Raw genomic sequence first — 12,876 nt, 5'->3', positions numbered from 1 at the left:
ATTGGAGAAGTTGCAAGGAATAAGAACCAAATAATTCTAGTTTTTTTTTTGTTTTAACGGAATATTCTAGCTGTTCTTTGTTTTAACCAAGAAGAACATGCAAGAAAGATTTTTTTAATACAAGAAAAATTTTCTCTATAATATTGTTTTAAAGTATTTTGTTTGCCAAATTAATTCATGTAATACTGTAGTCATCAAAACTTGAGATCATTGAGTGGATATTCTAGACTAGACAATAACAAAACCACAACCGACTGTAACAATTTAGTTGGTATAGTTTTATTATGATTATATAAGATTATACATGGTAATTCTATATCTATCATGGTAATTCTGTTATCTATCAATTTCCCATGAACTTTTGAGGCCCTGATGTATACATGATTTCCACTGGGCTTTTTGAAATACTGAAAATAATCTTATAATATTGTATGATTTCTTTCATACTTCTCAGAATTCTAGGCAGCAAATAGAGGAACTATTGTTCTATCCTAGAAGGATCCCTCAAGAACCCTCGATAAGCTTTCATATTATCTTTATAAAACTCACTGAGCACCCTTTCCCACTTCTTTAGATTTAGTTGGCTTAGTTTTAAAATGGAAACAATGTTACTTACATAAATTCGCATAGCATACAATTCAATGGTTAAAACATGTTAAAAGAGTTGCACAACCATCGCCACCATCAAATTCATTATTTTCCCTTTTCTTCTATTCATTATTATTATTTTTTTCCACTATGGAAATGCTTTAATGGAGATGTCTGTACAAAGTGTGATGTGAGACAGAAGGACAGCAAGTGCAGGACAGTGAGACACCGACAGGCTGTGAATGAATAAAGAGTTTACACCGCTAAAGCTTCTGCTTCCCTGCCGGCCTCCCTACGCCACTTCCTCCTCGGCCTCCTCCTCGAACTCGCCCTCCTCCTCGGCAGTGGCGTCCTGGTACTGCTGGTACTCGGACGCCAGGTCATTCATGTTGCTCTCGGCCTCGGTGAACTCCATCTCGTCCATGCCCTCGCCCAGGTACCAGTGCAGGAAGGCCTTGCGCCGGAACGCGGCGGTGAACTGCTCTCAGATGCGCTTGAACAGCTCCTGGATGGCCGTGCTGTTACCGAAGAAGGTGGCCCACATCTTCAGGCCGCGGGGCGGGATGTCGCACACGGCCGTCTTGACGTTGTTGGGGATCCACTCCACGAAGTAGCTGCTGTTCTTGTTCTGCACGTTGAGCATCTGCTCGTCCACCTCCTTCATGGACACGCGGCCCCGGAGACGGCGGCCACCGTAAGGTAGGCACTGTGGCGAGGGTCGCAGGCGGCCATCATGTTCTTGGCGTCAAACATCTGCTGGGTGAGCTCGGGCACGGTCAGGGCGCGAAGCCTGGCATGAAGAAGTGCGGGCGCGGGAAGGGTACCATGTTGACCGCCAGCTTGCGCAGGTCAGCATTGAGTTGCCCGGGGAAGCGCAGGCAGGTGGTGACGCCGCTCCTGGTGGCCGACACCAGGAGGTTGAGGTCCCCGTAGGTGGTAGGTGGGCGTGGTCAGCCTGAGGGTGCGGAAGCAGATGTCGTGGAGGGCCTCGTGGTCGATGCAGTAGGTCTCGTGCGTGTTCTCCACCAGCTGGTGCACGGACAGCGTGGCGTTTAGGGCTCCACCACCGTGTCCGAGACCACGCGGGCGAGGGCACCACGCGGAAGGTGTTCGTGATGCGGTCGGGGTACTCCCGGGTCTTGCTGATGAGCAGTGTGCCCATGGCGGAGCCGGTGCCACCGCCCAGCGAGCGGGTCAGCTGGAAGCCCTGCAGGCAGTCACAGCTCCCCGCCTCCTTCCCACCACATCCATCACGGAGTCGCCCAGCTCTGCGCCGTCCGTGTAGTGCCCCTTGGCCCAGTGGGTGCCAGCACCGCTCTGACTGAAGACGAAGTTGTCTGGACGGAAGATCTGTCCTAAAGGCCCCGAGGGCACGGAGTCCATGGCGCCGGGCTCCAAGTCCACCAGCACGGCCCGTGGCATGTACTTACCACCGGTGGCCTCATTATAATAGACATTGATCCGCTCCAACTGCTGTCGCCGTGGTAGGTCCCGGTGGGGTCGATGCCATGCTCGTCGCTGATCACCTCCCAGAACTTGGCGCCGATCTGGTTTCCGCACTGCCCGACCTGCAGGTGCACAATTTCTCTCATGGCGCGCGGGCAGCAGGACGAAAACAGGAGCGAGAGAGGGGGAGCGCAGACTCTACCCATTATTATTAACTCCTCACTTTCTCCTGCTTCCTCTGTCACAGCCCTACAAAACTATGAATCCAGTTACTGGCTCAAAACTATGAATCCAGTTACCTGTCCTAGACTCAAAGAAAAACATACGACACCAAAACAGTAACAAAGTAAACAGAACAACCTCAATTAAAAAGAAATGCTAAAAACTAGAATAAAATTTAAATGCATCCAAAGGGAGAGAAAATTAAAGGTGCTAAATTTCAAGCTAACTACATTAACATTAGTCCACTTTCCAGTGCACTCTGCTTGAGAGCTAGGCCATTCACATCCCTGGCCAATGATCAGGGAATTCATCAGAGGCTTAATCCACATGAAGACCTTTCAAATGGTTTTGGAGTTTTCATTGTTTTCTATAACCTTTTGCAAAGTGGAGTGCTCAGAATTTAAGCTCTAATACAGTTCTCTCCTCTGGTCTTGGATATTATTATTAATAATCCTCAAATCACATAGGTTGGCATGCTTCTTCCAAGTGGATTTTGCTTACACCCCACTTAGATTACTACTTGTTTTAAGACAAACCTAAAGAGTTAAAAAGAAAATCCCTGTTGGTCTGACAGTTGTATGTTGGGTTGCGATCCTTCAGGCTAGCAGTTTGATATCACCAGCCATTCTGCAGGAGAAAGACAGGGTTTTCTACTCTTATAAACAGTTACAGTCTTGGAAACCCACAGTAATTCAATCATATCCTGTAGGGTCATTATGAATCAACATCAACTCAATATCAGTAAATTATTAAAATTGGCTTATTTTTAAGTGCTGTTTTCTCAATTGCTCAATATGTGATCTTCCAAATCGCCGTGTGTTTCTCTAAGCCATTCTAGGCTACGGTGAGCTCCAGGATTCAGGCTGGATACTGGATTTAAAATTTCATTGCAATGCAATTAATGTCACTGATCTATATACTTTAAATAGTACAAATGACAACATTTGTGCTTCAAATATATAACTACAACATTAAAAAAAAATCAGTAGGCTACTGGAGATCCCCTCACAGAGGGGTTTAGGGGAGGAGATGAGTCAGTCAGGGGCGATGTAGCACCGATGAATACAGCTGTCCCCCAGATCCTGGATGCTTCCTCCCCCCAACTACCATGATCCATCCGAATTCTACCTTGCAGGACTGGATAGGGCAGAGGTTGTACACTGGTGCATATGGGAGCTGGAGGCACAGGGAATCCAGGGTGGATGATACCTTCAGGACCAGGGGTGTGAGGAGTGATACTGTTGTAAGTTTTAATAGGAGTTGGTAGCATGTTTGGTCAGAAAACTGATGGTAAACTCTCTATGGTGAACCAAAATGACTCAATAGCTCCCATTTTCATATTCTCAGAGTCGTCAGTCCAATAAAAATTTTAATGCTATTCACAGATCTTTCTTTGCTTTGATGTTACTTCAGCCTTCTAGGAAAGTAAATTATGTTAAAGGTGACATTGCTTTCTCTCTTGGAACATATAAGGCAAATGATTCAGCTAGCTAGACAGGTGCTTATGTTACTGTCAGTGTATAATTGCTATTTTTGTTGGTTTGTTTGTTCCTCTGTGAATACACAAGCTAATAGATGTTGATAAACATTAGCTAACTTTTTATGGCCTTTGTAGGTCTAGGCCTCTAAAAGAAACAAGAGCCATTGTTTGAATAATTGTTTGCTATTATAATTTTCTTTCTACAAGCTTAAGATAGCATGAGCACAGAAATAGCCTAAGATAGGTATGCATAGAGGATTGGTTTAAAATCCTTCATCATAAGTATAAAATCCATGCAGGGGGTGAGCCCATGAGAAGGAGTTAATGATTTCTTCGTAATTGTATCTGAGAGGTTGCGAGAGGACAGATTAACAATAATCCTGGAAATGTTTATGCACACGTGAAAATCGCCTAGATGAAGGCTGAAGCAAGGAGAGGTAGGAGAATGCATCTAAGTGTGAACATTGGAACATGCAGTAAAACGACATTGTTACGACTTATGTAGCAAGAAAAATCAAATATCAAGCCAAGGTTAAGACATCAAGGAACAAATTGAAGTGGCAGCCATTATAAGGAAGATAAGAACAGGGATAATTAGAGAGGACAATGTAACTAACCTTAAGTGGCAGCTAAATATCTTAGTGGAACTCCTGCAAAGTTAGAGTGGAGAGAGCTTATCAATCTTTCAGAAGCCTCCTCTCAGGGACAAGGACATTGGAATACAGTGGAGTGCCTGGTTAATAACAAATTAGGGACTATGGTTCATACTTCTTGACTTATGTCCTATACCAATGTGCCTTGCCAAGGCCTTATAGACATTAAATATTTTGGGTACCTATGGTGCATACCAGCTAGAAGTCAGGATTGTGCTCATAGGGTGGAGACTTAAGTCAAGGGTCCTGGCAGGTCCTGGCACTGCTTCTTTATAACGAGGAGAACAAGGATGGAAAGACATATGGACATATGGACACGGACCTTTAGACGTATATTTCTGAAGAATACAGCTTTCCTCCAGTTCCTAAATGCTTCTCCCCACCCCCCCTCCCTCACTATCATGATCCGAATTCTTCCTTGCAAGTCTGGATAGAGCAGAGGATGTACACTGGTGCAGATAGGAGCTGGAGGCACAGGGAATCCAGGGCGGATGATCCCTTCAGGATCAGGAGTATGAGGGGCGATACTGGGAGGGTAGAGGAGAGTGTGTTGGAAAGAGGGAACTGATTACAAGGATCTACATGTGACCTCCTCCCTGGGGGACGGACAACAGAAAAGAGGGTGAAGGGAGACATCAGACAGGGCAAGATATGACAACATAATAATTTATAAATTATCAAGGGCTCATGAGGGAGGGGGGAGCGGGGAGGGAGGGGAATAAAAGAGGACCTGATGCCTGGGGCTTAAGTGGAGAGCAAATGCCTTGAAAATGATGAGGGCAAAGAATGTACAGATCTGCTTTATACAATTGATGTATGTATGGATTATGATAAGAGTTATATGAGCCCCTCATAAAACATTTTTGTTTTTTAAAAAAAGACATAGGTTTCAATAGCATGACTGGAATTGCAGGGCCTTAGATGTGTGGGAGTCCTGGTGAGCTGACCTGAGCAAGGGCTCAGAAACTATGGGGTCTTGGGTTCTGAGGTTAAAATTGAGGGTGCTCCATGTAGCTGTATTAGATCCTGCCATTTTAAAGCTATTTTACGAGCTGGCCAATATGTGACAAGGGTTACCCATGATTTTCATTACTCTGACTGCAGATTTAAATATTAGCACGGTACATGTGGAGACTCCCACTGGGCCCCTAAGTCATGGCAGAGAAGGCGTTTGGGAAGAGTCACGTCTTCACGGGGCTTTATCAAAGCTTTCAGAGGCCTTCTCTCCATCTATCTATGTGTTGGTCAAAGCCAAGGATGGCTATTGTGAGTGCTTGAGGACGTCTCCGGGAGACACGGGGATGGTGACTGTGATTAGTAGACCGTGACTTCAAGGGTTGAAGCTGACTCTTCAGGGTCCACGCGGGGCAGTCTGTGTCCACTCTGGGTTGTGGAGTATATCTTGGACCCTCGAATACAATATTCCTTGTGAGTAGTAGCTGATCAAGACCCCAGTTCTGGTTAGCAGTCCCCAACAAACTTCTTGAAATTGGACCACTTTGCTCCATCAGCCATCCACTATCACATCTGAGACTGGTTAAAAACTATAGAACCGAGTCATGTTCAGGAAGTTCACAAAGGAAATTAACCTCAGAGGGACTTGCTATATAAAATTATTTCAGATCCAGTTTACTTAGTGGTTAAGAAAAAATCCAGACCAGCCCTGCGACCTATCTGAGCCTTGGCTAATGCATCTGTAAAATAAACACAATAAAACTCTCTATCTCATTTGGTTTTGTAACAACTGATATTACGTAGATGAGATTCTTAAACTATAGTGTCTGTTGTTGTTATTAGGTGCCATCAAGTTGGCGCCAACTCAAAGTCACCCTATGTACAAGAGAAAGAAACACTGCTGGATACTGTACCAGCTTCACAATTGTATGAGTCCATCAAACAAATGCTTAAGCCCATTGCTGAAGTCACTGTGTCTGTCCATCTCTCTCATTGAGGGTCTTCTTCATTTTTGCTCTGTTCACATAACTTCCGCTTGATCCATGTACAAGTTCTGCATGTGCACATTGAAGTGTTCTGGAATTCCCATTCTTCTCAAGGCTGTCCATAGTCTGTTACAGTCCACACAGCTGAAGGCCTTTGCAGTGTCAATATAACACAAGTAAGCATATTTCTGGTCTTCTCTGCTTTCAGCCAAGACCCATCTGACATCGGCAATGATATCCTTTGCTCATGTACTCTTCTGAATCTGGCCTCAAAATCCATCAGTGTCCCTGTCAATGCTGTCAATACACTGCTGAAACCACTGTTAAGGAGCCTCAGCAAACTTTTACTTGCTTCTGATGTCAAGGATTTTGTTCTATAATGGCATGTTGGGTCATCTTTATTTGGAATGGGTAAAAATATGGATATCTTTCAGTCAGTTGGCAAGATATCTGTCTTCTAAATTTCTTGGTCTAGTCAAATGAGTGCTTCCAGTCCTTCATCTGCTTATTGAAACATTTAAATTGGTATTCTGTCAATTTCTGGAACCTTGCCTTGGCTAAGGCCTTCAGGGCAGTGTGGACTTCTTCACTAACTGCCTCTTGATCATATACAACCTCTTCAGTGGTGGAATGTTGACCAGTTCTTTTTAGCACAGTGACTGGAATTTTCCATTTTTGGGATACTTTCTGTATTGTTCAGTATTTTGCCCATAGAATCTTTTTCAACATTGCAATTTGAGGCTTGAATTTTTTCTTTAGTTCTTCAAGTTTAAGATATACAGAGTGTGTTGGTGCTTTTTTGGTTTCATAACTTCAGGTATTTTGCACATTTTATTATACTATTTTGCCTTCTCAAGCTTTTCAAATAAAGAAAAGTAATAATTTTGCTACAGTATTTCTTTGACAAAAGGGATTGCATTTGTTTATTCAAGGTTTTACTAAGGGTTTTGGGGCGGAAGGTGAAGTTCCATGGGAATGAGTTTAAAGAGACACCAAATCTGTTAGTCTGGGCAGAATAGAGAAACAAATCCAGGGAGACTCATATGTGAATAAGAGAGAGCTTTATATAAAAGAATAATTGTATATTGAGAAAACATTCTAGCCTGGTTCAAATCAAGCCCATAAAACCGAGTCCATAAGTTCTATATTTGTGCATATGTCCAGTACCAGTCTGTAAATTCCTCTTCATACTCACCCAACACATGCAATAACACCAAGTGCAGGATCACAGGTCAGTGCGTGGAAAGTCTTGCGGATCCAGTGGTGGAGGAAGCATCTTAGTGCTGACTTGGGTCTTCACGTGGCTCTTCCAGCTCCAAGGCTCTGGCTGCCATCTGCATAGCTTTATGTGGCTTGTCAATAGGAATGTCTTGCAGGGAGTGAGGGTATCTGGCCTCCAGTGAGCTATTTATCTCAGTGGCGCCTCCAAATGAGGTCATCAAGCTGCGACCTGATGGACATGCTAGACTCCACCCCCTTCACAAGTTGACACCAGATTATGTAACTACCACACCAAGGAACTAAACTATTTTGCTTCAGTGGACATAAAGATGGGCTTTAAATTTTTCATGGAGAAATGGCATTGAAAGATAGCAGAATTTTTCCATGAACAAATTGAAGTCCCACTTACACATTTTGGAGTTTGGGGGAATGATTCAGAGAGAAATGGGATAGGATTGGTAAAAGAGGAAAAAAAAATTGGGGTATAAAATCACACAGTGGGAGCTTATGATACCTTGGTAAATGTAGCCTCAGGAAACGGGGATAGCTAATATTCAAACTTAAGGTTTTCTTTATTTCTTTTAAAAATTGAGTTGTTATTGTCTCTTTCTTTCTAAACTTTCAGTAAAGTTTGCTGTTGAGCCAGAGATCTTGGCAAATGTGAACCAAGGGAATGAATCTGAGACAAGTGTCTGCAATGCACATATCTGACTGTTACCCACTCTGCTGGCTTTCTATGCGATGTGAGTGAGAACCGGGAGGAGAAAGAAAGTGGGACTTCAGAGTGACCCCAGTTAATACGGAGAAAGAAATGCTTTAAGCGCAAAAACATATTATGTCTATAAGGAACACTGGTTAATACGATGATTGTGCAAATATTCCTGACAACCAATACTGTCAAAGATGATGCAACTGGAGATTGTACCATTCAGCAGTCAGAAATGTATCAAACGTGAAGCAAAGGTGCGTTGATAAGGTGTTTTACAACGATGGTGCTAAAGATGACGAAGGAAGCTCTTAGCATTCCTACAACTGAGGCCAAAGCAAAAGAATTGGAGGTCTGTTAAGCTGTGCTGAAAGAACCCCCCCCCACACACACACACGATCCACATGCCACACACCTTCGAGATTCCCAAGACACTAAGGTTCCAACCCAAATGTCCTCTGCAGAGCATCCCCAGGAGAAAAGAGTTTGACCCTATGCCATCACAAAGTTTCCTACGACCACTGAGTTAGCCATGAAGAAGATAAAAGACAATACCCACTTTGTGTTCCTCCTGGATATCAAGGCCAACAAACCACACATCAAATAGGTTGTGAAGAAGCTCTTTGACGTTGACATAGCCAAGTTCACTACCCGGATCTAGCCTGATACAGAGAAAAAGGCACATGCTGATTGCAGGACTTTAGAAGTTGCCAATAAACATAGGACAATAGAAACTGAGTCCAACTGCATAATTCTAAATATAAACTTTTTTTCAAAATGCACACACACTAAGATGCATTTATAATTACTGGTGCCTGAAATGTAAATGTTGTAAAGGAAGAGAGATTGGTAGTTGGAAAATGGCACCACAGATTCATGGTAGAATTTTGCAAACCACTAAGAACCCTTTAAAAGCTGTCACTATGTCATGGATCTCACTGGCTAGAATACACAGGACTCAGCTAGATTACAATGGTGGAATGAGACAATGGAGAAGTCCAATATCAACAAACAAAATCAGGAGTTGAACGTAAAATGGATAATCAATTGTCCGTAAGCAAGTTCAAGTTAAAGCTGAAGAAAAAAAATTAAAGGTCTATGAGAGCCAAAGTATGACAATGAATATACCAAACTAGAATTTAGGTCTCCACTCAAAAATAGACCACACACATTGAACACTAACAATTGAAGTCTAGAGTGATTGCAATTGCACAGCTCACTTTAAAGGCTCTTTAACCACGGGGCGGGGGAGGGGCGAACTAAAATCCATGTGGCAATGATTGCACAATTCTTCTGGATATGATTGAACTATTGAATTGTGTGATATGTAAATTATGTGCCAATTAAACTGTTCAGGAAAAAAAAGAAAGCAATGAAGGCTAAACACAAAGCAAAAATCTCACTAACGCTCATTTTAAAACTGTCGCCAGGATTAAAACGTCACAAAAGCACACGAAGATAGGAAAATACATGGCAGTCTAGGATGCCCGTAGGAGCCTTGGTGGAACAGCGGTTCTACATTTAACTGCTAACAAGTTCAGTAGTTCAAAACCACCAGCCACTCTCAGGAGAAAGACAAGGCTTTCCACCCCTCTAATGAGTCACAGTCTCAGAAACCCCCAGGAGGAGTTCCACCTGGTCCTATAGGGTCGCTGTGAGTCAAAATCAACTCAGAGCAGTGAGTGTGTAAGTTGCCAATAACTGGGTAACTCCAAAGGCACGAGATTTGAAGCAGAGTCCACCGATTTCCAAATCCGCATTGGGATAGCAGTCTTCTGCTTCTTCGCATACGAGGGTGTTTCAGCCTTTTGAGCCCCAAGGAGTGTTTCCGTTCCTCTAATCTGCAACAGACATGTTTAGGTAAAGTCCAGCTCCTTTCGTGGGGCTTCCAAATCAAACTATTCTGATGTGTTCTGTTGAGAATGCTGTGTAACAAAAGAACCCCACAAAAACCAAAATCTAAAATCCAAGCAGCCAGGGCCACCGAGGACTGAAATGTATTCTTAGAAACATAATACTGGGCAGATACTGACTCCCCTGGGAGTCAGTATAATTAATATTAAGCATTTTCTCCAAGGGCAAGTGGTTTGCTTATCAAAAGAAGTAACATATTCACGACTCATACAGTATTTGTCCATTGGTGATCGATTAACTTCACTCAGCAAAATGATTTCCAGGTCTTATCCATGTCATGAGGGATTTCATGACTTTATTGCTAATTTTTAGGGACACACAGTATTCCGTTGTGTGTCTGTACCAATGTTTCTTTAGCCATTTTTCTACTTTGGGGCCTTTGAGCTGTTTACAACGTTTTGCTACTATGATCAAGACTGCCATGAACACAGGAATACAAGGGTTCTGCTTCTTGTTTTTTAAGATACATCATGAAGCAGGATAAAGACTTACTTTAAAAACACACAGGGAAGCTTTGAGCACGTTTTCAAATGTATGGGAAGAGACATTCTGGGCCATTGGTCCTTCAGGAAGAAAACCTTACCTTCAGATCTTGCTTTGAGTTTGTAGGAGTCTTGGCAAGAATGAACCTTGCCTCCTTTGGGAATAGAGCTATAGAGCACCATGTAGAACTCTATTGCCCTTGAGGCGAAGTCCCTATGCGAATATGTGATAGTTTCCACCCTACTTGTTTTTCCTACAGACTGAATGTCTCTTAGTAATTATTCTCCCAGGGAAAGTCTACCCGGATCATTCAGTTCTTTATACCCCACAGTCTGCCAAGCACCTGAGCTGTAGGAGTTTTGGAAGGAGTGAAACAATCTTCCAGTGACAGTGTCTATGTGGAGAAGATATTGTCATTACCGTAGCTTACCAAAGCTTTGAAATAGTAAATAATTCTTGAATATTTCATAGTCTTTCCTTTGGAAAGGGAAAACTGAAATGTTGAGGATAATATTTTCCTCAGATACACTTAAAGTATAAATATAAATTTGCCCAAAGCTAGTGGGAAAACCAAAGAAAGTGAAGTCGAAACACAGAGGTTGGTTAACTCATTTGCCTCAACATCTCCAAGGATTCAAGTACTTTCCATATTTCAGCTTGCTCTTCAAACTGGCTTCCACCTAGGATTCAAGAAGACTTCCACAATTCTAGGAATCACATATCAACACAAGATGCGAGAAAGGAAAAACCAGAATCTCTTGTTTTAAGATTGAAGAAATATTTCATATCTGTTGCACAGAATGATTCTTCTCAAGTGTCATTTGTTAGCACTGGGTCACATTGGGTCACTTGCCCACCTCTAAACTAAATCAGTCACTGTCACGGGAAATGATATTCTAGGGCTGGCTTAAAGATAAGCCATAAGCATAATTTTTCTGTCAAAGAGCAGATGGTAAATAGTATACTTTTCCTGGCCCGATGGTCTCTCTTGGCTACTCATTTCTGCTATTGTAGCTTAAAAGCATTCAAAGATGAGACATAAATAATGCTTGATTTAGAAATGTACATAAGCGGTGGGCTACATTTGGCTTTGGGCTGCAGGCCATCATTTTACTGACTCCTGGTTTAGACTACAGAGCTGAAGTGGAGCTAGAAATGCCTTCACAGATGACTGGACCCCTGAACATACTTAGTGTTCTTTAGCAAAGACGATGAATGGAATGGCCACTGGGCCAGGCGATCTGTTACATGTTGTATTTCGAGTTCCTCCACAATGACTAACATTTATTAGGTGCTTAATAATATTGTTTGAACTAATGGTGAATGAGCCTGTCCTAATATGGCACATTAAAACTTTTGAAGATAGTACTAAGCTTTAATAGTTTGAGTCCCAGGGAGTCCCCACCTCCAAACTCACCCCACCCCCGCCGCCTCCCATTCTTACTTCTTTGTCCTAAGCCTTACAAACTCTTGGGAATTTTCTTTGTAGTTCTTGCTTGCATCCTACCACTTGGGTAAACTCAATATAAACCAGGTGAGTAAGAGAGATCATTGCGCTTAAGTGACATCCTTCTTCCCCAGGATGACATTCATGCCTCCGTTGGGTCCCACACATCAAGTTTTTCAGAAGAGGGCCACACAAATAATAAATTAAAAGGGAAAAGATCAAGCATGGCTGAGATACTGAGTTACAATGTTATGAAGAAAGAGAAAGGGAGAGAGGGAGGCCCCTCCCTTTTCTTAACCGAGATTCATTTATTTCTTTGTTAGTGAACACAAGTCTATGATTTCTCAAATGCATTCTTTCTGAAGTGAATGTGTGCATGCTGTGAAAATATGTGGGTGCCTGCTGGGAGGATTCATTTCCCCAAAGTATCCAGTAGTTGGGGGAGTCATGTCACGGCTTCTAATTGCAGGTTTGGGACAGCCCTTGTGCAGCCAGCCAGGAGTTAGCATATTCAGGACCCCTTTGTTGTTTATCCAACAAGAGGCTTAGGGAATCCTGAGGCAGGAGGGTGTGTCTCTCAGGACTGATAAATGAATTGTTGACCTAAAGATGACTTTACCACTAGGATAAATTCCAGGAAAGGCAACTTCAGATTTATTATAAAAATAATTTAATATATAAGTAAACGCTTTCAGGAATGTTGCTGTTAATTTAAATGAAACAGAAAAAAAATGTCAAAGTAAAATACAGAGTCCAGCAAGGCATTTATAACACGG

The 12,876-nt window shown here is 42.6% G+C and overlaps 1 pseudogene; it reads right to left on the bottom strand.

The window, feature by feature from the left end:
* Positions 1–880: 880 nt before the first annotated feature.
* LOC142440937 (tubulin beta-4B chain pseudogene) lies at positions 881–2,180 on the bottom strand (annotated as a pseudogene).
* Positions 2,181–12,876: the final 10,696 nt, after the last annotated feature.

Source organism: Tenrec ecaudatus, chromosome 2 (assembly GCF_050624435.1).
Source record: "Tenrec ecaudatus isolate mTenEca1 chromosome 2, mTenEca1.hap1, whole genome shotgun sequence".
In the NCBI taxonomy this organism is placed as follows: Eukaryota; Metazoa; Chordata; class Mammalia; order Afrosoricida; family Tenrecidae; genus Tenrec; species Tenrec ecaudatus.
This window is presented reverse-complemented; position numbering and strand designations above follow the sequence as displayed.